This window comes from Doryrhamphus excisus, linkage group LG23 (genome assembly GCF_037039965.1).
Source record: "Doryrhamphus excisus strain RoL-2023G ecotype Guam linkage group LG23, RoL_Dexc_Guam_v1.1, whole genome shotgun sequence".
NCBI classification, from domain to species: Eukaryota; Metazoa; Chordata; class Actinopteri; order Syngnathiformes; family Syngnathidae; genus Doryrhamphus; species Doryrhamphus excisus.
Genome location: NC_136379.1, coordinates 703,146 through 730,885, shown reverse-complemented (window position 1 = coordinate 730,885; position 27,740 = coordinate 703,146).

Here is a 27,740-nt window from a genome sequence, read left to right as displayed (position 1 = left end):
GGCTCCAGCACCCCCGCGATGGTAGAAAATGAATGAATGAATGAATGAAATTGAATTCTTAACTGTTGGCCTAAATTTAGCATCCAAGTACAAAAATGGCGAAGTTAATGAAAATAGAATAGCATTCAGAAGATGTGATATGTAGTGTAACATCTGTGGCGTGTTGGTGCCTTTAAGAGGCGGATCCTTGGAAGTGACAATGTTTAGCTGATTATGGGATGCATTCAACTGAGTTCTGCATAGCTTATGACAAAATGACAAAGCGTTATCTACGGCACTTTTAACATGAGTTCACAAAAGTTGAGTTGAAATTCACACAAACTTCAAACTTTATTCTGGAATAAAACCATTAGGCATATCGGCAAAGAAAGGAGCCAGTGAATGCCCTGGTGATATGGAATTATGCAGACATACATCAAGAGAAGCACATATTCATGAGAGCGCTTAAGTCTGGACTTGATCAGTCATAATTAAACTTCCACCAACAACAACACATTTACATCTCAGAAAAACAGCTCCCAATATAGTCCCATCATCTCCTGGCCTTGGTCTTTTTATAGTAAACAGGCCAAGTAAACATTGCAATGCACACACAAGGCGTCATCAGCGGAGGAAAGTGGACAGGGAAGCAAAAGGGACGTTATTGTGAAATGAAGAAATATTTCTTTTAAGCTACATTACCACTATATACCCACAATCCTGCATCAAACTAATAATTCAAAGTAGACACCGTTTCCGTATGAATCAGCATCCTTCTTCTTTGGTGTTTCTACATTCCGACTATATTATTAATATGTTATTATGATTCAAAACAGCATGATTCCCCCGCTGGCTACAATCCACCAGAGGATGTTGTCAAAGTCAACACCTTTCCTGCTCTACTTCCTGTCATCATTATTGTACATTTTCTAAATCTTTTCCATCCCTCTCGAGCCAAAAGCAATTCAAAGGTCGTACAACTTTGTGTAAATGATTTTTAAACATCTGTAAGCGTTGCTGTACTCCAATCTTCCGCCACCACAGCAGGCGACGCCGTACCTTTAAATAAGAAGTCACAGCAGTGTTATTTTTACTTTCGTCTGCAAAAAAACGGTTGGAGAGCGACTTTTCAAGGCAACTTGTGCTCATTAAAAGAGTCCATTTACAGCATGAGGTTGCTAATTAGCTTACTTGACACCAACAAACCAAAACTAGCATTCTATTGAAAGAAAATGTAAAACTGCGTCTCAGCATGCAGGCAAAATGGTGAAGACTGAGGATAGTGAAGATGCTTCCCCAAAAGAATGCTAATGTTTATGGTATCCGTACAATAACGGTATCATAGTGTTCATTTATTATTTAGTTAGCATTATTTTGGCATCTAGCTTGATGGCTATCATTCAGTTTCCTGCAACAGGAAGTGATGTTTTTATTGGAAAAGACTTATCAGGGGCCGCAGCTGGAAAGGGTATAGGGTGTTTGTTTTGCTCACACTGGCATGCCTACTGTATTATGCTCAGTATTCGTCCCTTTGTTGTGGACTCCTGTAGAGCAGCTACACATAATAACCAGCACAGAAAGCCTTCTAGTTCTTCCAGAATATGCACCTATTCCAGCGGTATTTCTTTGGATGTCCCGCCTCCAGGCACGCCCACTCCGCTGTGGTTGGTCACACTCCCAAGTGCTCACGAGGACTTCCAGATAGCTGCCACTCTTTCGCGTTTTTTTTTTTTTTTGTATTTTTGGTCATCCAGCATATCCGGGAAAACGTCTGCAAGACCTAACTGCAAAAGAGTATTTTGCTTTTTCTTTTTTTTTTTTTTTTTTTACAGCTACTGTACTAGTACTAGTCTGCAAATATTTCCATCCGTTCATCTATTTTCTATGCCGCTTACCCTCACTAGGGTCAAGGGGGTATACTGGAGCCTATCCCAGGTACACCCTGGACTGGTGGCCACCCAATCACAGGGCACATATAGACAAACAACCCTTCACACCAAGCAAAATCTACAGTAGTTTGTGATGCATTTCCCAGCATGCTTTGCTGTAGTCAAATGATCACTTGTGACTGTTTTATGCCTGTTTAAGGTGTTATTTTGTACAGACAGGGTGTAATAGCTCAAATGGTAATGGTAATGGTAATGGTAATGGTTTTATTTCATTTGAACATGCATCAGATTACAATTGAATGCATCCCATAATCAGTTCCCAGTTCCACATGTCCAAAAGGAGTAGGAAGAAGCAAAGCTTATTAAATCCTACCCCTCCATCTGGTACTTTTACAATCAGTAACTGTTACATTTGTTCACTTCCTGCTTTCCTAATATACAGTTTAAGGTTTTTTTGTTTGTTTTGTTTTTTTAATAATGCACCTCGTATTGAAGTACATACTCGTACCATACTAGGTACTAGCTATTTTTATTGGTGTTTGGTATCAACAATTTTGAACACAATATGATTTAAAGGGACATACCATGCCTCCAATGTACCATACTTTTACAATCAGTAACTGTTACATTTGTTCACTTCCTGCTTTCCTAATATAGTTTAAAAATTTTTTTGTCACGTAGTGATATAACGTGATATGAGCATCCAATGCCATAATGGGTACCATAGAGCGTGTCAATATAGTGATATATATAGCACATCATGACTGGTTCAAGACTCTTCATCCTTGTATTTAGCAAACATCAACTGCTTGTATTGTCAGATTTAAGTTTACTTTTAAGAACAGCTGACGATCTCTCACTGCATTCCCGTGAGCTTCCATAACTATATTTCCCATCTAGCCATGGCGAGTATGGATTAGTGTACATTCATGATGATCATGTGGGGATTAGCAGCATGAGAAATTGCTTTTCAGTCCCGGGAAGAGAATTAGCGGTAAAGTCAATGTCAAACAGGGATTTGGCCAAAGGGGAACATGTCAAGGAAGTTTGGAACAGTTTACTAAACACACAGAAAGGTATTTATTCGTACATGCACAAAAATCACTTCATGCCCTTGAGACCTCTAAGCTCTTCTTTGGGGAGTGTTGTTTTTTTTGTATTTGGTCCACTATATTTGAGATTAGCTCAAATTTTCATCATACATTTGGTAAAATGCACAACAACATTTTCTCTCCGAAAGAGGATTTGGGGATTTAAAAATGTAATATAATGTCAGAGTCCTGGGAGGTTGAAAGTAATGAAAAATTGGGAGACTTAAAAAAGGTGTGTGTGTGTGTGTGTGTGTGTGTGTGTACTACATATGTACGTATATACTTTATATATAAGGCAACAACATGGCTTGATGTGCTTATAACAGTCTATTGCCATAATTCTTTATGCAAAACAAAACCATCCTCTATTATAACAAACATAGGACAAGTCATTTCGCGCCTATTATAAGATTTACGGTGCCACAAATTAGACAACATAGACAACAAATGCGTAAAGTTCATTCATTCATTCATTTTCTACCGCTTTTTCCTCACGAGGGTCGCGGGGGTGCTGGAGCCTATCCCAGCTGTCTTCGGGCGAGAGGCGGGGTACACCCTGGACTGGTGGCCAGCCAATCCCAGGGCACATATAGACAAACAACCATTCACACTCACATTCATACCTATGGACAATTTGGAGTGGCTAATTAACCTAGCATGTTTTTGGAATGTGGGAGGAAACCGGAGTACCCGGAGAAAACCCACGCATGCACGGGGAGAACATGCAAACTCCACACAGAGATGGCCGAGGGTGGAATCGAACCCTGGTCCTCCTAGCTGTGAGGTCTGGGCGCTAACCACTTGCCGCCCTGCGTAAAGTTCACCTAAGTTTATTATTTTTCTTATATGGGAAACTATAACAGTAAAAAAATGTAATAAACCTGTCATAACAGTCCATTAAAAGACCTGCCTCGGTTTAATGCTCCGCGGCTTGTTAATTTCTTTTAAAAAAACGTTAAGACAAAGAAGAGCACATCCATTAAGATGACAAATGGCTAAACCGTGCCTCAGTCTGAAACAAAAGACGAAGCATCCTGAGTGTTTCATACATCAAGAGACGCACCCAGGTACAAAGCGGCCATCTTGAGGCGGCGTTCAACGAGCCAGCGTGAGATTAATTAGACTTGTCGTGGATTTGTCATCACGGTGCTTCCATTCAAAGCTCATTTCACTCATTTCCTCCAAGAAACGTCTAATTTCAGGACCTTCGGCAAACTCTTGTTAGTCTCTCTCTATCAAACGTCTTTTTTATTAGTTTTACACGTTGTTTTACACAAACATACAACGCACCCCTGGACCCCATTTCCACTCAAAAGTGTTCTCCCTCAAGGATCATAGTTCCACAGTGAATGTCCAAGTGAAAACAGCAACTGGAATGACAGCAGGTCCACTCAAGACAATGTCACAACATTGCAGCTGTAAGGCACAATTTTGGATGGAGAAAACAGGAGCAATATGTCTTAACAAGGATACAAAAACTCTACAGTACAGCAGAACGGCAGTACCTGTTAGTTAATCATGTATTGTGTTCAAACTTGGAGGTTAATTCTTAAAATATAAAAGAAGATTTGAACTTGTTTGAGTGTTTAAACAAGAGAAAAATAAATTGTATGTTGAGGTGTTACAGCCTTAAAATATACACTGTGTGTGCACCACTGTGGAAGCCATTTAGAGATAGTGCTACAAAAACACAGCACGGACACGCTGATAATTAAAAGACCAGTCCTGGCCACCAGTCCAGGGTGTACCCCGCCTCTTGCCCGGAGACAGCTGGGATAGGCTCCAGCACCCCCGCGACCCTTGTGAGGAAAAGCGGTAGAAAATGAATGAATGAATGAAAGTCCGTAAAAGCATTACAATACAGTTACAGATGGAACAGTGCAGGTGTACCTAATGAAATGGCCATGTAGTGTACCTAATGAAATGGCCATGTAGTGTGCTTTCCTGTTTGATGTGATCATGTGAGGTCACATCACTTCCACCCCATTTGGAATAATAACGTGATGCACCTTCCTGTACTGAGCCGGGACCCCAGGTGTGTGCGTGTGCGCACGTGTCTTCTGCGTTCATGCATGTGTGCACCCGCGTAAATCTCTCTCAACTTAAGCGGCGTAGAGGTCATCTATCAGAAGCGTTTAAAAGTGCAGATGTGGCGGTACGACTCTGCCCGCTTTGGCGGGATATTATTAGTTTGCAGCGGAGGAAACCTTTTCAGATGGATTGTGCGGCCTCTGGCTGAACTTAACCTCTATTTTTAAAGGTCAAACATGACCTGAAATGAAAGCAATGAGCTGCTGCGCTCCGTCAGCGGGAAGTCAGGCTGGAAGTTTGCATTAAGACTGCAATGTAACACATTACCTTTGCTACATTGGAGGCATGCTATGTCCCTTTAAATCTTATTGTGTTCAAAATTGGTCATACCAAGCCCCAATAAAAATAGCTAGTACCTAGTATGGTACTAGTATGTACTTAGATACGAGGTGCATTGTTAAAAAAACAAAACAAACAAACAAAAAAACCCTTAAACTGTATTATGGAAAGCAGGAAGTGAACAAATGTAAGAGTTAGTGATTGTAAAAGTACCAGATGGAGGGGTAGGATTTAATAAGCTTTGCTTCTTCCTACTCCTTTTGGACATGTGGAACTGGGAACTGATTATGGGATGCATTCAATTGTAATCTGATGCATGTTCAAATGAAATTAAACCATTACCATTACCATTTTCTACAGCTTATCCTCACGAGGGTCGCGGAGGTGCTGGAGCCTATCCCAGCTGTCTTCGGGCCAGAGGTGGGGTACACCCTGGACTGGTCACATTCATACCTATGGACAATTTGGAGTGGCCAATTAACCTAGCATGTTTTTGGAATGTGGGAGGAAACCGGAGTACCAGGAGAAAACTCTAAGCTTTGCTTCTTCCTACTCCTTTTGGACATGTGGAACTGTGAACTGATTATGTGATGCATTCAATGGTAATCTGATGCATGAAATTAAACCATTAGCATTAGCATTAGTCTGGCCTAGCTCGCAGAAAGAAAGAAAAAACAAAAACACTTGGCTTCCTTTGTGGAAGAACGGCAGTGACAAGCACTCCTGACGCCTTCAGGATGCAGCGGTACTGCAAGTTGGATTTCTCATCCGCTGGCGTTCTTCCAGTTCATGTTCATGTTCACTTCAATCATGACTCAGTGCCTCCGCCCAACAAGCCTCTCCATCCAACCATCAAATCCCAATCGCAGGTTTACCCCTGCCGTCCAAGCTCCTCAATCAAGGCGTCCATCTGTCTACTCGCCAGCGTGGCCGACGTAACGTATGCGCTTGGTTTGTTGATGCTAAATTGATATGCTTTGGAGAACATCAAAACAATGCCAAATTAGCCAAATTGTATAATTGTTTCTGACCATAAGGACAGAATTCCACAAAGGAAACAAACCTTGTCATTCAAAAAAGGAACTGCTCTAATAGAAGTCAATACCCTTCACAACGTCAATCATACAATTCAGGGTTTGAACCAGCATTTCCTGGAAATTTCCTGAAAAATGTAAACTGGGGATGTCCAAATTGTGGCCCATGGGCACCAATTCTACACTGGTCACGAGGTGTCCGTTCAGTGAGACACACAAGCCTCAGACTCGATCACCCAAACAGCTTTTATTTCAGGTTTGAATGATCTCACAACATAATACACAACACAATAATCTTGAACACGCACCACTGTTGAGGCCGTAACCCACGCCGAGCCAAAAGTCAACTCTGAACCCCTGAATCAAGGCTCCACTGAGTTCCCCTAGCACCAGAACACATTGACAACAACATTCATCAGCAGAAGTCTTATTTACGCATGTTTTGAATTTGCTTATTTTATCTTATTATGTCTACTATATTATGTAATATGAGTGTAAAGGTGACTATAGGGGTGTTATCTCATGTCCAGAGGGCTCTAATCATGTTAAAAAACATATATAGAAGATCAACAATAGGTGTTCTACTCTCTAAGTACAAAAATATTCCATTTATAAATAAGGAATCCTACTTTGTGGAAATTCACGCATCACAATCGGGTGTGATACCAATTATCGTATTTTCTGGACTATAAGTTGCTCCGGAGTATAAGTCACACAAGGCCAAAAATGCATAATTAGGTAGAAAAAAACATACATAAGTGGCACTGGAGTATAAGTTGCATTTTTTGCGGGTAATTTATTACAGCCAACCTATGAAAAAAAGTGCGAGTTATAGTCCAGGAAATACGGTAATACTATTAGTAATAGTATTACCGGTATTACTAATAGTATTAATGATTTGCTATGTCATTGCTGTAATTTGTAATGTTTTTGGACAAACAAAAGAAGGCCCTCATGTCCTTCAGCTTTTGTTGGAAAAAAATGTAGATAGAATGAATATAGTGTTAGTCATCACCCTTATATCCATTTCCATATCCATAGACAATAGAACGTGTTTGAATGTGCTGAAGAAGAAATGTTCCCGCGACCCTGATCAGAGACCCCCAGCGACCCCCAGGTCCTGGAGGTGCCTGGATGCGCCAGAATCCTGCAAGAATGTGGCAAGATAAGAACTCATAAAACAATAAAAGTAATGACTCTCACATATACACATATACATAGACAAACAAACACAGCTCGTGCAACTGACTCCCCCCCCTTAGAGTTGCACGACCATGTAGTAGGGACCCCCGAAAAGGGAATAAAAAGAGAGAACTGCATATTAGAGTGGAGCGGCATGTCACTGGGTATGTGGTTTCACTCTCCTCGCTGCGAGTAACTTTGAATATTGTTGTTTGTCTCTTCTGTATTTCTGTATTTAAGTGTCTTTTGGACACAATTCTCAAACTACTACTTTAATGCTATATGACCTAGCATAATAGCTAAAGTGATGAATGGATTTCCGCAATAATGATAAACAGAATATTTTTGAAGTTAGAGATTAGAAAACTTTATGGCCTTCTAAATACAGGTTTTAACATAAGTAGAGCCTCATAGAAATTAAATAACACCCCTATAGTTATATTAAATTAAAATTAAAATTAAAATTAAAATTAAAATTAAAATTAAAATTAAAATTAAAATTAAAATTAAAATTAAAATTAAAATTAAAATTAAAATTAAAATTAAAATTATTGAAATAATTGATTTAATTTAATTCTGGGCGGCACGGCGGTCGAGTGGTTAGCGCGTGGTTAGCTAGGAGACCAGGGTTCAATTCCACCCTCGGCCATCTCTGTGTGGAGTTTGCATGTTCTCCCCGTGCATGCGTGGGTTTTCTCCGGGTACTCCGGTTTCCTCCCACATTCCAAAAACATGCTAGGTTAATTAGCCACTCCAAATTGTCCATAGGTATGAATGTGAGTGTGAATGGTTGTTTGTCTGTATGTGCCCTGTGATTGGCTGGCCACCAGTCCAGGGTGTACCCCGCCTCTCGCCCAAAGACAGCTGGGATAGGCTCCCGCGACCCTGGTGAGGAAAAAGCGGTAGAAAATGAATGAATGACTGAAGTGTTTTTAAGTGTCACAGGAGTTTGAACCTGACAGCTTTTCCACTGTGGGCCCCTTAGTGGGTTAATGTTGGGACTTCACGCTGTAAACAATTGGAAAGACAAACATGAAACCTTATTCAAGGCTACTCCAGTCTTAACTTGGCTTACATCATCAGCACAAACGAGGTCCAGGGGTCCGTCATGTCAAGGTTCAGCCACTGGCTTAAAAAAACCTAAACTCCGATGTCCCCATTAGCAGACCTCAGCATTTCAAGACAAAGCCCTTACGACCCGTTCATATCTCCAAAGACAATGCAGAGGTGGCACTTCCCTTCTTTAAAAGGGAGATAACATGAAAGACAAATGAGCCAGCGGACGGAGCTCGTTTGCAGCTTATGGAGGAAACGTTGAACTGAGAAGCAGGAAAATGTTTCCATTGGTAGTAAAGCTTTGAGAACACACCATTGTGTTCTTTTCCCGGTGCAATCAAGGCTGACGTTAAGAGGGTAGAAAACAAAGAATCATTGATTCGCTGCAGCTCATGTAGCAAAGACACGTCAAAGGCCATCAGAAACACTCCAACAGACCACAAATGAAATTCCATGTCTGTTTTAAATTGCCAAACACTTCAGTCTTCATGGGCTCCAATCAAGATGCTGGATTGGTTCTTGGAATGTCTTATCGGAGCTGCCGCAGCAGAGGCTGATGCTGATTAAAGACACAATGTGAGCTTTCCTTGTTTGGCCTCTGGTCCAGGTTCATCCTACCATCACGATGCTCAGCCCTGCAGTGGTTCTCAATCGATATGCTCGCAACCTGCTGGCGTCTTCAAGTGATAAAGAACGCCACAGTCTGAAACCATTTGATGTTGTTGGGAATCAATAACATATATTAGCAATACTTGAGATGAAATGATGCCTGTATTCATAAGCAAATTTTTCATCATTGTACTGGGAGTACTGGATTTCTGCACCTTACAAGTTTCCTTGTAACATAATGACACAGTTACTCAATAAACAAATAAAAATCAGCCCAGATCAGATCTTGAAAACCTTCTTTATATTACTACTCCTATTTTTAAAATGACAAATACTTCAACTTGCTGATATAGTTCATCTTCAAACAGCTAAAATAATGCATAAGGCTAAAAATAAGCAATTAGCTAAAAATGTCATCCAATACTTCTCTACAAGAGAGAAGAAATATGATCTCAGGGAAGAAGTACATTTGAAACACTTCTATGCTAGGACTACGTTATGCTAGCCATAGCATTTCAGTATGTGGAATCAAACTATGGAATGGATTGAGTAAGGAAATCAAACAATGCACAACGATGAGACAATTCAAGAAACAATACAAGCAGTTGATGTTTGCTAAATACAAGGATGAAGAGTCTTGAACCAGTCATGATGTGCTACATATATCACTATATTGACACGCACTATGGTACCCATTATGGCATTGGATGCTCATATCACCCAGTACTTCGGTACGAGGTGCATTATTAAAAAAAAATAACTTGAACTATATTAGGAAAGCAGGAAGTGAACAAATGTAAGAGTTAGTGATTGTAAAAGTACCAGATGGAGGGGTAGGATTTAATAAGCTTTGCTTCTTCCTACTCCTTTTGGACATGTGGAACTGTGAACTGATTATGGGATGCATTCAATTGTAATCTGATGCATGTAATTACCATTACCATTACCATTACCATTACCATTACCATTACCATTACCATTACCATTACCATTACCATTACTGCAATATAACACTCAAGACACTTCCATAATGGTTTAACATGACTCCCCTAAAGACCATGTTTCAGCATACTTTAGGTACATAGCACTGCTAATGGAGCTAAGAGCTTGTGTACATCCATGAGGGTCACTCCCAAAGACATTCTGGACGTTAGCACACCATCTGTGGCTAAGATGATTTGAACTCAAATGTTAGGGTCATGTGGAACAAATACTGTTCCCATGTGAGAGCCACATATGTGGATTACTGTCCAGCTCGGAAAACAACATTTTTAGCAAGGGCATTAAGGAAAAATCTTACTTTTGTTTAAAAGGGATTGAAATAATATATATAATATCAAATGATTGGAAAGAGGGGCTGTGTTGTTCAAAATGTAAAAAGCCTCATACAGCAGACAACAAGCCCCGTTCATCCTGGTTCATTGCTGATGTTTCTCCCTGAACAAGACAGGACTACACTCATTCATTCATTTTCTACCGCTTATACTCACGAGGGTCGCAGGGGTGCTGGAGCCTATCCCAGCTGTCTTCCGGTAAGAGGGGTACACCCTGGACTGGTGGCCAGCCAATCCCAGGGCACATATAGACAAACAACCATTCACACTCACATTCATACCTATGGACAATTTGGAGTGGCTAATTAACCTAGCATGTTTTTGGAATGTGGGAGGAAACCGGAGTACCCGGAGAAAACCCACGCATGCACGGGGAGAACATGCAAACTCCACACAGAGATGACCGAAGGTGGAATTGAACTAGGGTATCCTAGCTGCGAGGCCTGCAAGAACCACTCGGTCGCCGTGCAACCCGATAGTACTACATATATGTGCTAAATTTAGACCAGAAATATACATATTTGTGGACGAACAATAGGATGTATTCAACCAGGAATTACTATATCGTGGAAGTCTGTGATAGAGTGATGAATATATTTACTCAAAAACCACTTTAAAGCAATGGAATTTATATTTTCAATAGAGGAAAGATGATTGACGCAGGAAGATGTAAGCAGAAAAATGTACGAAAAATGACATTTCAGTTCACACAACCAGAAAAAAGTAGTGGGCAAAGCACACATCCCTGTGGGACTCCACAAAGGGACTCTATCGTAATGGACGTTACCATGGACCTATTTCTTCTGCTATGTTTTAGCCATCAAGTTGTGAATTTCTTGTTTACTTTCATCAATATTTTTAGCAGCAACTTTGGCCCATTTCCACTCATCTAAAATCCACGTTTCATCCCCAATGAACGACCATCCCATCTAATCACAACTCATGCACTTCCTTTTGGAGCTGGAGATGTTCATGAAGTGTTCAAACACGGCTGTGCTCAGGAAGCAATTGTCTCGTAGGCTGTGAAAATCAATTAGCTCGTTCAGTCGTGACAACTTTCGCAGTCCGAAGCCAAAAAAAGCTCCCCCCCCACCCCTCCCACTCCGAACAGAGTGAGTGCATCCTCATTGAAATTGAGTCAATCTGCCCTTGGGAGTCGATTTCGACACGAAAATAAAATCTTCACTCGCTCATAAAGTGTTTTGATAATGGACATGACAAGCCAATATTTGTTTTGATGAATTGTATTTTCCTTTACGTTATCTACACTGCTCAAGTGTGGATTGTTTTGGAAGACATTGGCAACATTTAAAGTGGGCCGTGATAAATGACACCTGAAACACAACCACTCGGGCGTGTGTGTCACTTCCTGTTTGTAATCACTTCCAACCTAGCGACCATTCTATTAAAGCAATCACTTTCCATCTTTATTATTATGCTCGACACCTCATGACAGCATTATTATTTACATTGTACATCAATGAATCAGGTAGCGTTCCAAAGTATGTAAATAATATCATTTTATGGAAAAACAAATCAGCATAGTAATTGCTCTACATGCTGAAAAATGAAAGGATGCATTCATATTCTATAATGCTTAGAGGATACGCCACCTGTCAGAAGTTTTACAAAGTTTTACAACAGGAAAACCTTACATTTTTAATTAAGATGGTCTGTCTCTCCTTCATTGTTAGTTCCCTTTTTTCTTGCCATTTTTGTAGCAACAAAAGACTTTCTGCAGTACAGAGCTGTTTAACTGATGATCACAAGAGTATACGTAGTACCACAGTGTGTTCCCAACACTCTTTTTATGCAGACACAGGAGGTAGTAAGTACGCCGTCTCTTAGCGTAACATAGCCTACCATAAAATTCATTCATCGGCGTCGTCTAACTCCTCCTCCTGGGAACCATGACCACTGAAGTCATCTTGACAAGCAACACAATTGAACAGCCTCACAATTCCTTCGTCACACATGTTGTCAGCCTCCCTCCCTCTGCAGTACAAAGCTGTTCAACTGATGTTCACAAGGGTATACGTAGTACCACAGTGAATTCCGAACACTCTTTTTATGCAGATAGAGGATGTAGTAAGTACGCTGCCTTTCGCCCCAAAAACAGCTGGGATAGGCTCCAGCACCCCCACAACCCTCGTGGAGATAAGTGGTAGAAAATGAATGAATGAATGAAAATTCTTTGGTCCATTCAGTGCTGAACAGTTTTGTTGTGACATGGCCAGTTCTACCACGCCGAACAGTGAGTGTAATTTGACGAATAGTTAGCGTAAGTTAGCGTACCATAAAAGTCATTCATCGTCGTCCTCTAAGTCCTCCTCCTGGAAACCAAAACCACTGTAGTGATCTTGACAAGCAACACAATTGAACAGCCTCACAATTTTTTCATCACACATGTTGTCAGCTTCCCTCGTTTTCTCTTTTGTTGTTGTATTTCTTCTTTGTTTAGTCATTTAGCTTGAGCTATCCTCTTTGTTTAGTTCAGTGGACGGTTGGCAGTCCGAGCAGTTCAAAAAGTACTTAAGAGTACTTCAAAACGTGATATCAGCTTCCTCATCTCTACTTCCTGGAGCTCAATGTGATGTTTTTGGTGTTGATATAAAATATTAGAGCTTTTGTCCTGATGTTGAGAAGGTATTCGATGACTTTATTGAAACAAACAACGCCAAAACAACCATCATCATATGTCATGTAATCATACAGTTGTCTCCCTCTCTCTTCCCGAGTCATCCAATCAGCAGTCAGCGTACATTCACAGCCTCGGAGAAAACTCAAAGTTTCCAGCAGGAATGAACTAACACAAACACGTATATTTTCAAATGTGCACATTTCCACCCGATATTCAAAGTGTGGAGTGGTTTGAGAGCCAACGGTAAAAAAAAAATCTGTTTCGCCAAATCATTTTTTTGTCCATTTGTGCACTTTGCTTCATAGAACAGCTCCATGAGTTGAATATAAATCAATAATTGTTTTTTTCCATGACACCACTATTGATGGTGTAGTCTATTTTAAGAATTGAATATGCATGCGTCTCTCAGCTTAATTACAGCGGCTCTCTACATGAAAGATGTCCCACTTCCTGTACGGGCTCATTCACATTATTCCTTCGGGGTAACAGGCTAAAAAGCACACCAAGTGCGAACCGCCATTGTTTCTTGATGGGGGTGCATGGTGGAGTACTGTACGAGCTAAACGGGCTGACGCAGGTTCATGCTGAGCGGGCGCTCGCTGCCATCGACTGTTTTTCTTTCTCTATGCCCCATTTTGGCTTTGCAGGCACTAAGGCTGCCTCACAAATAACCTGAATGTGAGGAAATACGTACGCTTGTGCATGTCTAAAGCGAGCTGTGGCTTAGCTACAACAACGCTCCAGTAGCGGATAAAGCAGCTTGTGGCATAATGAAGAGGCCTCGTTCCCACTGGGGCTCCTGAACGAACACAAACACGCGTCATGTACGTACAACTGAGATGATATTGCTCAAATTAGAGTACCTTTTGCAATTAAAAATACACTATTTTCATCTGCAATATTCAAATTCCTAGCTGCATGGTTTTTTTTTTTGACACCCTTGTTGCCATGGTAACTGCAAAATGAGACATTTCAATTTTCCATTAATTGCTCACTAATGCAATGCAAGGCCAACTCCTCTATTTGCTCTTGGCACCGCTAATAACATTATTATTATTAATGATGTTCCATAACCATAATATCCTCCATTCTGTCTGCCATCTTACATCATATGGATGTCTATTAAGGCCACATTACAAAGATTGGATCTTAACCAAATGTTTTTATATTTTTTACACATGCTTATTTGAGTTTTTATTAATGTTCTTATATAGTTGACTTTTTTTGTCATTATTTTTATATATACTTTGTGCTACATTGTACGTATGAAAAGTGCTACAAATAAAGTTTGATTGATTGGTTGATTGATTGAAAGAAAAAACAAAGATGAATATTATTACTGAGTGGATGGATGGATGAATGGATGGATGGGTGGGTAGGGTGGGTGAGTGGGTATAGTGGGTGGATGGATGGGTGGGTGGGTGAGTGGGTATAGTGGGTGGATGGATGGATGGATGGATTTTCTTTATTGTCATTGCACAATAACACAGCAGTGAAATCTCCAATGAAATGTTGTTGCCTGGCTCCCGTATAATAATAAATAATAATGTGGAGAATAAATAGATGACATCAAATATGAACAATGTACAGCGAAAACAGTAATTTGTACAAATAATTGAAATAATTTAGAATAAATAATAATAAGCTCTGCTTCTTCCGACTCCTTTTCAGACATGTGGGATTGTAAATTGTAACATGAAGCAATAAATGAAAGCATGTCCACAACAGGTGATGAATGACACTTATTCATTCATCGTTCATCCCCTTCATCATCGTGTCTGTGACGAAGGTGAACGTCTGATGCTCGCATATCAAAAGCAGCGGCAGCCTCGAGTGCAAGCGTCTTTTCAACCTTACGGAAAAATGGAGGAATCCTCCCTTGGGGGATGTGTTCAATGGCAGCCGAGTAACAATGTTTGGCCAGAATAAAAGAGGAAGCAATTTCATGTACACTCACCAGACCTTGGCTAAATGACATTTAGAGGAGGGAGAGGTAAAAGGCGGCGTGACAATTCCACAGCATTTTAGATACTTTGAGCATTCAGCCTGAGATAATTAAAGCCTATTATAATGCAGCGCCACAATGGAAGACTGACAGCTGAGGAGTGGGAGATGAAAGCACAAACATTTTGGTTGCATCAAGGTCTGACTGAAATAATGAAACTACTGCGGTAGGAAAAAAATTATATTTAAGAATAATAGATCCCCTCCCCCTTAAAAAAAACACAAAGATGTTTTGCAAAGTCGAACCTCCAAAGTTTAAGTAACGTTTTAACATTTCTACCAGGCAAAATGTTAAAAGAAAATTATTGTGCTTATTTTTCAGCTCTTTGTATTGAGTTGTGGACTCTATAGAGCAGCTACACACAATAACCAGCACAGAAAGCTTTCCAGATCTTTCAGAATCTGCACCTATTCCAGCTGTATTTCCTTGGATTTCCCAAATCTGTCTGTTTTAATTTATTCCACCTCCAGGCACGCCCACTCTGCTGTGATTGGTCACACTCCTAAGCCTTCCCAAAGACTTAGGAGTTGATAATAAATGAATAAACCCCCGACTTACTGTGCATGAACTAAAACAGTGGTAGCGTAGACACTGCTGGTGTGGTGGAACGCTGGAGAAGGCGGACGTGGGGCGCTTCCTCCACCTAGCTTGCCCGAAGGAGGAGCACTCATTGTCAGACACATTTTGTCAGAGGCACTGCTGGTAATGGTAATGGTTTTATTTCATTTGAACATGCATCAGATTACAATTGAATGCATCCCATAATCAGGTCCCAGTTCCACTTGTCCAAAAGGAGTAGGAAGAAGCAAAGCTTATTAAATCCTACCCCTCCATCTGGTACTTTTACAATCACTAACTGTTGCATTTGTTCACTTCCTGCTTTCCTAATATAGTTTATAGGTTTTTTTTCTTTTTTTTTGTCACATACCAAAGTACTGGGTGATATGAGCATCCAATGCCATAATGGGTACCATAGTGCGTGTCAATATAGTGATATATATAGCACATCATGACTGGTTCAAGACTCTTCATCCTTGTATTTAGCAGTATTTAGCATCCTTGTATTTAGCCGTGTTTACAAAGTTCAGACAATTTTGGCACAACATCTGTCGGGGAAATGTGATCATTACACGTTTTTTTTGTTGGACTACCCGTGTTTAAAAACCACACGGGTAGACTCACCAATAGTAGAATGTGAGTGTATGCACACTCTATAATGCTACACAGGCAATCGCTTACTTATACAAAATAAACACGGTGCTAACACTGTGAAATATTCCACAAAAGAGTGCAGCCCATATAAGGAAGTCCGCCTCACTGTGACATCACAGGGAGCAAGTGTGAGAAAAACTCTCTGAAACCGAGTATTCCGAGCCAGACTTCTTTCAGGGCTCACTTCCAAAACCTCATTATCTGAAACTTTGGCATCATTTAACACGAGAAGACAACATTCTAACTACATTTTTAGGTCAGTAGTGGACTCCTGTGATGGAGAGGATCTTTAACTCGCAGTCGAGTGCTCCTTTCATACAAAGGATCTTTGACCGGTGTTAATAATTTAGTTGAGTCGTCTTAGTTTAAAAGCATAACGTGATGCATTATCTCCAAAACAACTAAATAATATGTCGTCAAGGGCAACGTCTAAGAAAGTTTGTTCTTGCCAAGCTTGGAAATGCCAGCGATAATTGGAGGGCCGACCATTGTGAACCATGTGATCTGTCACCCAGCATGTGGCCATGACCTCTGAACCCCTGCTTGTGTTGAATGCGCTCATTGTTCAAGTCCAAGTTGGGACAATGTACTTCCTGGAAAAGCTACCCAACTCAATGATACGGATTTCCTTATCTAAAAGCAAAGAACTGAAAAGACAAGTTGACACAAAGATATACTTTACATTCAAGTCAGGACTAGGCGAGAGCCTACATCACTTCAGCACAACTGTCAAGTGCTTCACTTCTTAATCTTCTCTTCTTTTGCATGCTTGCTTGTTTGTTTTCTCACATCTTCTCGGGGTTTTTTAAGCACAAAAAGAAAGTGACACTGACCTTGACACAGCATTAAAAATGCAATGCATCTACGGAGGCTGCTGGAAGAAACCAAACAAACAGAATATCAGGGGCCAAGTTAACATTCAAAGCCGGTATTAGTGACTTTGCTTAGTTTGGTGTACGCTTTTGTCTTACGGGCAGCTACTTGTATGTGGCGTTATGGTAATGGTAATAGAATGCTAATGCTAATGGTTTTATTTCATTTGAACATGCATCAGATTACAATTGAATGCATCCCATAATCAGTTCCCAGTTCCACATGTCCAAAAGGAGTAGGAAGAAGCAAAGCTTATTAAATCCTACCCCTCCACCTGGTACTTTTACAATCACTAACTGTTACATTTGTTCACTTCCTGCTTTCCTAATATAGTTTAAGTTTTTTTTTTTTTTTTTTTTGGTCAGTACCAAAGTACTGGGTGATATGAGCATCCAATGCCATAATGGGTACCATAGTGCGTGTCAATATAGTGATATATATAGCACATCATGACTGGTTCAAGACTCTTCATCCTTGTATTTAGCAAACATCAACTGCTTGTATTGTTTCTTGAATTGGCTCATCGTTGTGCATTGTTTGATTTCCTTAGTTACTAGCCCATATTTCCACACGTAAGTAAGATATGGTAGAACCAGATAGCAATAAAGAGTATGTGTAATCTAAATATTCTGATGCAAAATGATATAAAACGTGGGATATTTTTAGATTTTGCTGTATTTACCAGTAAAGATTTTGCAAAAATAGTATAAAATATACTTTTAAAGAGTATGCATTTTTCTATCATTTTAGAACTGGTCCGTGTTTTTGGTCAATATGGTGTTTACTTTTGACTTCAAGTGAACTGAACTGCATAAAAATTAACTTGCAAGAGGACCAAGAGTCATTCATTTTGTTCACTTCCTGCTTTCCTAATATAGTATAAGTATTTTTTCATTCATTCATTCATTTTCTACCGCTTATCTTCACAAGGGTCGCGGGGGTTGCTGGAGCTGTCTTTGGGCAAGAGGCAGGGCACATATAGACAAACAACCATTCACACTCACATTCATACCTATGGACAATTTGGAGTGGCTAATTAACCTAGCATGTTTTTGGAATGTGGGAGGAAACCGGAGTACCCGGAGAAAACCCACGCATGCACGGGGAGAACATACAAACTCCACCCAGAGATGGCCGAGGGTGGAATTGAACTCGGGTCGCCTAGCTGCGAGGTCTAACCACTCGTCCACCGTGCAGCCAGGACCAAGACTCGTGTCTTTTTTTTTACAGGTATGACAGGTGAGAATGCGACTGAAAAAAACTGCGGGTTGACTTCACAGAGGTTTGACTCTTGGAAACGGATCCATGAGCACACAAGGCCATGTTTCATAAGCATCCAGTATCTAGAGAGACAATTAAGCAGACAAAGTGGACGTATGCAGCTGCTACTGTGGCGAGTCCTTCGCCAACTGGGAATCATTGACCTCCACATTGCAACACAGCGTATCGATTTTTTTTTATTGATATGTTTAAAAAGGTATCTTTGTTTGCACAGCTGAAGCAGGCCGACGAAGCAAGCTCGGGTTATGGGAATGAAGCAACAACACTGAAGTCTTTCTTTTCTTGTTTGTCTCCTGTGTGTGTCTGGATGTTTTCTTCATCGGGTTTGTGCGGTACTGTTTGTCCTTACGCCAGCTGTTTTTTCTATCTGGTATTTGTGTGTTCAGTCTGTCCTTGTGAGCACAGACAGCATTGTTAGTGTTTTTAGAACTAAAATGTCTGCTGCTTGTCTGCCCCCGTCTTCTACCACCTGGGTGCTTCTTATGACCGCTCGTCCGTTTTTACTCTTGGAACTTTTGATTCCAGCCTCATTTAAGCGCTTTTCACACGTTTTTAAATTATTTTTCATGATTTTTCACTTGGGCATCGCTGTGTGGAGTTTGCGTGTTCGGTTTCGGTTTCCTCCCCCATTCCAAACACATTTTGGATTTGGTCATTTCAGCTCGTTTAGCTGTCATGAGATAATACGGTTTTTGGCATCGCACCCTGATGTAAAGAGACAAAGCCAACTAGATGATACAAGAACAACTGTACTGCAACTACAAGCTGGAAGTATTAATACTGACATCCCCATTGAAAAGCCAGCATCTCGAGAAATGCTGCAAATGTTTGACAGACAGTACAAAATTGCACAAATTGTACAAATTGCCTGTGAGAAAATACATGTCACAAACGCCAATTCCGCACCTTCAGAGTGTAAATTATTATTATTATTATTATTATTATTATTATTATTATTATTATTATTATTATTATTCATTTTCTACCGCCTGTCCTCACGAGGGTCGCAGGGGTGCTGGAGCCTATCCCAGGTGTCTTCAGGCCAGAGGCGGGGTACACCCTGGACTGGTGGCCAGCCAATCCCACGGCACATATAGACAAACAACCATTCACACTCACATTCATACCTATGGACAATTTGGAGTGGCCAATTAACCTAGCATGTTTTTGGAATGTGGGAGGAAACCGGAGTACCCGGAGAAAACCCACGCATGCACGGGGAAACGTCGATTTCGATTCCATCCCACATTCCAAAAACATGCTAGGTTAATTAGCCACTCCAAATTGTCCATAGGTATGAATGTGAGTGTGAATGGTTGTTTGTCTATATGTGCCCTGGGATTGGCTGGCCACCAGTCCAGGATGTAGTCAGCTGACATAGCATACTTCTGTGACCCTAATGACGATAAGTGGCATAGAAAAAAAAATATTTTCAATTGTTGGTATTGTCAAAAAAGCATAGCATAGCGATCTACCGATCTAGCTAGTTAGCGTCTTCAATTTAATTATTTTAAACTGTTCTAAATCGTTTCAAAATGAGTGGGGAAGGAGAGCAAAGTAAGAAGCTAATAACTTACCACTTCCACACGGAATGAGAGAACCCTTTTTTCTCTAACATGCCATGGCTGACTGGATGCAGTGTGAAGGTCATCTAATGTCATGTCTCTAACATTGCTGACACTTAGTGAGCAGTATAGTATATACTACTATCTATATACTACTTTCATTCATTCCTTCATTTTCTCTACTGCTTATCCTCACGAGAGTCACTTTGAAAACCTGATATCCGACATTGGGTTATAGCTAAAATACCCGAATGTAGGATTATCCATACATGGTACAAAATGATGGCTAGATAGTTGGAATTGCATCCATCATCTATTGAGTGATGTGGGTGAAAAAAAGTGTGATTTTTGGTATTTGGAAGATGAAGCCAGGAAGTGTAGGAGGACGGAGATGGAACGAGACACTTAACGCTGACTGATGCACAAGGACGGAGCTCTTAGTTGCTTCTGAAACAACAAATATTAGAAGTACAAAGCACTCTCGCTACATGTGGATGTACTTTATGCACGCACAAAATGCCGGATGGATCCTCCAAATATTGTTCTTATACTTTCAAGGGTCAAAATAATATACTTTACAGAGAAAGAAGGGGCTACATGATAGCTCATTTTTTGGCTTCCGATACAATTTATGTGTCGTCTTGCTGATCTGATTCGGAGCTGATACCCCTACAAATACTACAAATAAACATCTCATTTGCAGTCTTGCTGATCCGATACCCCTACAGATACTACAATTAAACATCTCATTTGCAGTCTTGCTGATCTGATACCCCTACAAATACTACAAATAAACATTTCATTTGCAGTCTTGCTGATCTGATACCCCTACAGATACTACTGTCACGGTACGGCATGTCAATGTTGCGGTGCGACCCCAGGATGCAGAGAGCAGGACCAAATGCAGGTAAATAATATTTATTTTAGCTAGAATAGCAGCAAAAGGAAACGCAACTCAACTAGCTGAAGGACAAACTAACAATGATCCCACAAAGGGGAGATGCACACACCTGAACTAAATACGACCACAAATTAGGGACAGGTGTAAATGATTAAGGCAACCAAGGACGACAGGGCAAAACAGGAAAATACAAAATAAGAGTGCAAAACGGAAACCAAAACCTAGACCGGAACTCAAACATAAACTGTCACGGGCAAACCCACACAGAGCATGACAACTACAAATAAACATCTCATTTGCAGTTCAGTTGAGACATGTCCTGGGTCTTCCACAAGGCCTCCTACTGGTGGACATGCCCTGAACGCCTCCCCAAAGGAAGCGTCTCTGAGGCATCTTTACCAAATGCTGGAGCCACCTCAAAAAGCTGGAGCCACCTCAAAATGCTGGAGCCACCTCAAAATGCTGGAGCCACCTCAAAATGCTGGAGCCACCTCAAAATGCTGGAGCCACCTCAAAATGCTGGAGCCACCTCAAAATGCTGGAGCCACCTCAAAATGCTGGAGCCACCTCATCCAGCTCCTTTCAAGTCGAGTAGAGTAGAGGAGTAGCGGTTGTATTCTGAGTTTTGACTGTAAAGTAGTAGTAGTATGCTGGAGCCTATCCCAGCTGTCTTCGGACGAGAGGCGGGGTCCACCCTGGACTGGTGGCCAGCCAATCACAGGGCACATATAGACAAACAACCATTCACACTCACATTCATACCTATGGACAATTTGGGGTGGCTAATTAACCTAGCATGTTTTTGGAATGTGGGAGGAGAACATCCAAACTCCGGGGAATCGAATCATCTCCTCGCTGTGTTGGCTGCACGCTAACCACTCGGACACCATGTAGCCCCTGGAACAGATTTGTTCAATTTAAATGTTTTTTTGTGGAAGAAATAAGGAAAATGGCGGCACGGTGGTCGAGTGGTTAGCGCGCAGACCTCACAGCTAGGAGACCAGGGTTCAATTCCACCCTCGGCCATCTCTGTGTGGAGTTTGCATGTTTTTTCTCCGGGTACTCCGGTTTCCTCCCACATTCCAAAAACATGCTAGGTTAATTAGCCACTCCAAATTGTCCATAGGTATGAATGTGAGTGTGAATGGTTGTTTGTCTATATGTGCCCTGGGATTGGCTGGCCACCAGTCCAGGGTGTACCCCGCCTCTCGCCCGAAGACAGCTGGGATAGGCTCCAGCACCCCTCGTGGGGGAAAAAGCGGTAGAAAATGAATGAATGAATGAAAATAAGGCAAATCAAAAGTTATAATTTCTATTTCTATTCAAACATAACTGATAAAAGCATGATGACACCACCTTTATTAATACATGGTTTACATAACTAAATAACTTCCATTAAGCTGCCACCAACACACACAAAAAAACCCAACTCTGAAACATTCCAGCAACCAGAAAGCTATAAAAGCATCTGGTGGGTGTGAAGGCCTCGCCCTTGGTGGGACGAGGTGGTAGCCATATTTATTATTATTCAGCTGTGGCAAACAAGCCATTCCCCTCTGGTGGATTCACTGTCAAGGTTCAGCGGTGACAAGAAGACTAATTACTCCATAATGGGAACCGTCCCTTCCTTTTCAAAACCTGCGACAGGAGGCTTGTATCGCACCAAAAGGGGCGATCAGCCGTACATACAAATTAAGCGTTTTCATCAAAACACGCCATTATTTATTTATTTATCTGCTTTTAATCACGCTAAACAACAATGCCCCCTCGGACTGTTTGTTCTACCCCCACTTTGTTTTCTTCAAGCTGGCTGAAGCAGACGTGGTGATTAATATTAATAGAACAGCCTTTCAAATCATGAGAAGCTTTTTGTTGACATGTTCGGGTAGAGTCAAACACCGTGTTTGGTTATTCATTCATTTTCTACCGCTTATCCTCACGAGGGTCGCGGGTCGTGCTGGAGCCTATCCCAGCTGTCTTCGGGCGAGAGGCGGGGTACACCCTGGACTGGTGGCCAGCCAATCCCAGGGCACATATAGACAAACAACCATTCACACTCACATTCATACCTATGGACAATTTGGAGTGGCTAATTAACCTAGCATGTTTTTGGAATGTGGGAGGAAACCGGAGAACATGCAAACTCCACACAGAGATGCCCGAGGGGGGAATCGAACCCTGGTCTCCTAGCTGTGTGGCCTGGGTGCTAACCACTCGCTACCGTGTTTGTTTAGTAATATAAAAACTAGGGATGCCGACTTCCCGAGACATCGCTCCTGGAGGGCGAGAGTAGATCATGGCACCCCACAAGGCTACGTGCTGAGTCCCCTACTCTGAACCCTCTCCCATGACTAGGCCAAGGACAATAAACTTGATCCGGAAAACTGACAAGACAAACAATCAATTCTAGAGGGATTAAGAGGAAAGACATGGGGACTTTGTGGGGCGGATATCCAACTTCTGTAACTTTGGCGTTCAGATTACGGAGAATCTTGACTTTAGAACGAAACACTATGGCAACATAAGCGACTTTGATCACCTCAAGTTACCTTAAAAACCGCTGCGGTCTTTTTAGTACGGCTCCATGAAGAGCAGGCTGACATACGGCAAATATGACGCTTGGGTTGGCCCCCACCACCCAGAAAATTGTCAGCTGGCCCCTGTCCCCTCCCTGGGTGAACTGCTCAAATGGCAGTTCTTCAATAAGGCACGGAGGATTCTCCGAGTCAGGACATGACTTCTTTCAACTTCTCCCTTCAGGCACACAATATGAGCAACTGGAAATCAAACTTGGTTTCTACCCTCGGGCAATACCCGCATTCAATACAAAACAAAGCTGAGATTTCAACCGAATGTGTGCTTGTAGCAGAGACCTGGTGGGACAGGAAATGGTGCAATAGTCATATTATTTGGATTTATTGTGTTCTCCTGTTTATGTCATCACATCACCAACAGGGTTTCTACAGAACACTCATTGTATGAAATAGAATGACTATGAAGCAATAAAGAAGAATCAATTGGGATTTCCCAAGACTAGACTAAATAATAGGTTAATGGGGGGCATGTATGAAAACCAGTTTAACATTCAAAGTCTTCACTACATCCTCTTTGGTCTTCCTCTACGCCTCCTACCGGGCAGCTCTAAACGCAGCATCCTTGTACTCGTTTCTGATCCTATCCATCCTGGTCACTCCCGATGTGAACCTCAGCATCCTCAGCATCCTATGCTACCTCCAGTTCTGCTTCCTGTCTTTTCCTCAGTGGGACTGTTAGTATGCACCAAACAACATTTTTGTGTACTTTTCCTTTCATGACAAGAAATGTAACGTCACACAACTACGGTATTGCCCAATGCCAACGTAAACACTCAATTGAAACATTGTATAAAGAATATTTATGGGGTTATATTTGGTCATACAATAAATACAAATTTATTTCATGCAGTCTTACTACTGTTTACTAGTTTTCCAGATTGAATGCAAAGAAAATGCTTTCTGTTTTTCGTCACACCTTCTATATTTCTGGCTTCCTCGTAGTGTTGAACGCGACAACACAACTTTAGCCTAGCTTAGCATAACCGACGATCATCCTGTTGGTGGCCGTGATGTAGTTAAACTGACGTAAGTCTTGAATTCACACCATGTTGATTTGTCCTCGATGTGTCCTGTTGGGTTCCTCTGTGTCATGTGACATTCGTGCGCAGGTAGATGGAGCTTGTCCCCGCCTTGTCGGGCGAATTTGACGGGCAGCGAGGCGGAGAAGCAGGCCGCCCAGTGATTGATAACCGCTGCCAACACGAGAGGTCGGAACCATGCCTCAAAAAAAATAAAAATAAAAAATGGAGGCATCGATTGAGCTTGGCCTTTAAACACTGTGGCGCTCCACCATGTTGTTGTAGGTTCTGACTTTCCTGTATGAAACCTTCACGTATGAAACATGATAGGACCCGCTAGGACAACAACTGCACTGCATACGTGTGCTAGCTCCAAGCACACCGCTATTTTTAGTTTGAAGGTCTTTGGTCTGTCTCCATTCGTCGGGTGCCGTTCTCCTGACGGAGCCCAAATCCTCCCACCCGCCTGCTATAGCTCCTGTTTAGAAGCGCCTACTCGTTAATAAAGTAGGATCTCGCTCGTCTCCTCGCAGCATCTCAGCATAACATCCAACACCCAGCAGGAGGTGGAGGGGGGTGGAAAAAAACAAGTGGAATAATGAAGTCTTTAGGAGGTTCTCGCTGGTCCTAACGAAGCCAAACGAGACCTGTCATTGATCACATTGGCGCCCCGATGGAAGGCGACGGTGGTGATGATGTGAGCAAATAAAGAGCGAGTTCTGGTGTGTGTGGAGCAGTTGGTGGTCTGCGGTGAAGGTCAGGCTTTATGACAATATTTCCTTGTTAGCCTTTCAGCCTCACATAATGCTAACATAATGCTAACTCCGTGTAGATTTGGACAAATGGACAGGAGCAAACAGAGTGAAATGTACGTGTATCGAATCTACTGAAACGCTGATTATAATTCCGCAGCCTTGCGAATGCTGCCAACAGAAACACATCAAACTAACTGCTAAATTAGCATAGCTACAAGAATGTTTGTCATGACCCATTTAAAGACCATATTTTTTAATTCGGTCCGATCATTGACGTTTATATTACAGCCCAACATGTCGCTGCAAGACATAGAGTTAAGATGACCTTTTTTTAGTTAGTTTTTCCTATTTTATGGTGCTTTTATCTTACTTTTTTGATATTCGCCCAAGTGTCAATGTAGTTTTGAATTGGGTTTGCGATCCCATTGAATCCAATGAAATTGTTGTGTATTGAATTATATTGACTCCAAATTGTCCATAGGTATGAATGTGAGTGTGAATGGTTGTTTGTCTATATGTGCCCTGGGATTGGCTGGCCACCAGTCCAGGGTGTACCCCGCCTCTCGCCCCAAGACAGCTGGGATAGGCTCCAGCAATCCCCCGCAACCCTCTTGAGGATAAGCGGTAGAAAATGAATGAATGAATAATAACAAAAGAGCTCACCAGTGATATGTAGATCGATACTGAAATATCGATACTTCCGATACCAGCTGTTCATGCCTTAAAGTCGATTCTGAAATCAAAATATTGAGGCTTCTGCTAAGCTACACAAAAAATAGGATGATAGCTAAAGTGAGAAGCCAAACTTTGCCAAATGACACCAAACATAACTAATACCCAAAGTTGATACTGATACTCAAAGCAGGAAGTGGGCAGGACATAATGTTTATAATGTTGACAGCTGGGGAACTCGTTGCAAACGATCCCTTTAAGCGAATGTATGAATCATTTTGAGCTCAAGTGTGTTTAAAGTACCTCGTGACCTTAGAATTCATGCAGCTTATATAAGCAGATTTGTGGCTCTTCAAAGGAGAGGTTCTTGATGATCAATTACATTTTCATTTCCATACTCTAATAATAAATCTGTGTCTAGTTGACCTGCAAATAAATACACATGGATTGAAATGTGTCACAGTCCACCCTCGGCCCTTCACTTCAAAAATAAATGAGCTGTACGTCTTGTGTAAAAATGAAAAAGCGAGGAGCTCTCGGTGGGGTGCCGCCGATGCATGAGCGGCGAGCATTACGGCAGGCGGAAAGGTCACCGGCGGAGGGGCTCGTAAATCGTTCTGACACGCGCACACGAAAGCACATGTTTCTAATCAGCTCGGGTTCAAATAATATTATGGTTGAAGGAATCACTGGCGGAGTCATTAGCCGTTATCAAAGGCTGGATGAGGTTGGTGGGCTGAGACTCTGCTGGGGGATTAGGGCTTAAAAGCCTCTGGGAACTTCAGCCATGGAGACTAATTATGTGCATTCGGGCTGAGTGGTTCAAGCAGGTAGAAGACGCTTGGATTTATGGCCAACATTGGTCTGTGGAGCAGGTGAATCCAAAAATATATACACTATATACGTACAGTGGAAACGTCTACTGTCTGTCAAACATTTGCAGCATTTCTTGAGATGCTGGCTTTTCAATGGGGATGTCAGTATTAATACTTCCAGCTTGTAGTTGCAGTACAGTTGTTCTTGTATCATCTAGTTGGCTTTGTCTATTTACATCAGGGTACGATGCCAAAAACCGTATAACGGTATTATCTCATGACAGCTAAACGAGCTGAAATGACCAAAATCAGCCACCATGGAATTAGAGCCCCACTCTTATTTTGGATGTAAACGTACTGACTAGTGTTAGCAGAGTGATACTGTACTCCTAGTAGTCTTTTAAATAACAACTGCACAAAAAAGATGAAAAAGACCAAATAGTGGAGTTAGTTCTTCAGACACTCATCGAGCCAAAATGTCTTCCAAATTGTACGAGGTTTAAAGGTTCCATATTAAGATCAATGCATTATTCACACATAAACGAATCAACATGTTAAAACCTTGCAATCACCACACCACTTGACTTGTTTTGGCCTGTGTACGTTTGGACATGTACGACTTCCTGCCTACTGCGCTACAAGCGATTGTTCCAGCCAGCATCACTGGAAGATTGTTTGGAGAGGCACACTGAGCCACTCGGATGAGCTGTGACACTCATTTCCACAATTGGCTTCAATAATTGGGAGCTGCTTGGTGGGCTGGAAAAGAAAACAAATAAACCCTGCAGCAGCCCGAGGAGGCGCATCTTTGCTTTTCATTTGTAAACACGGTCACCGTTGACTTGTAATTATCCCGTCATCTG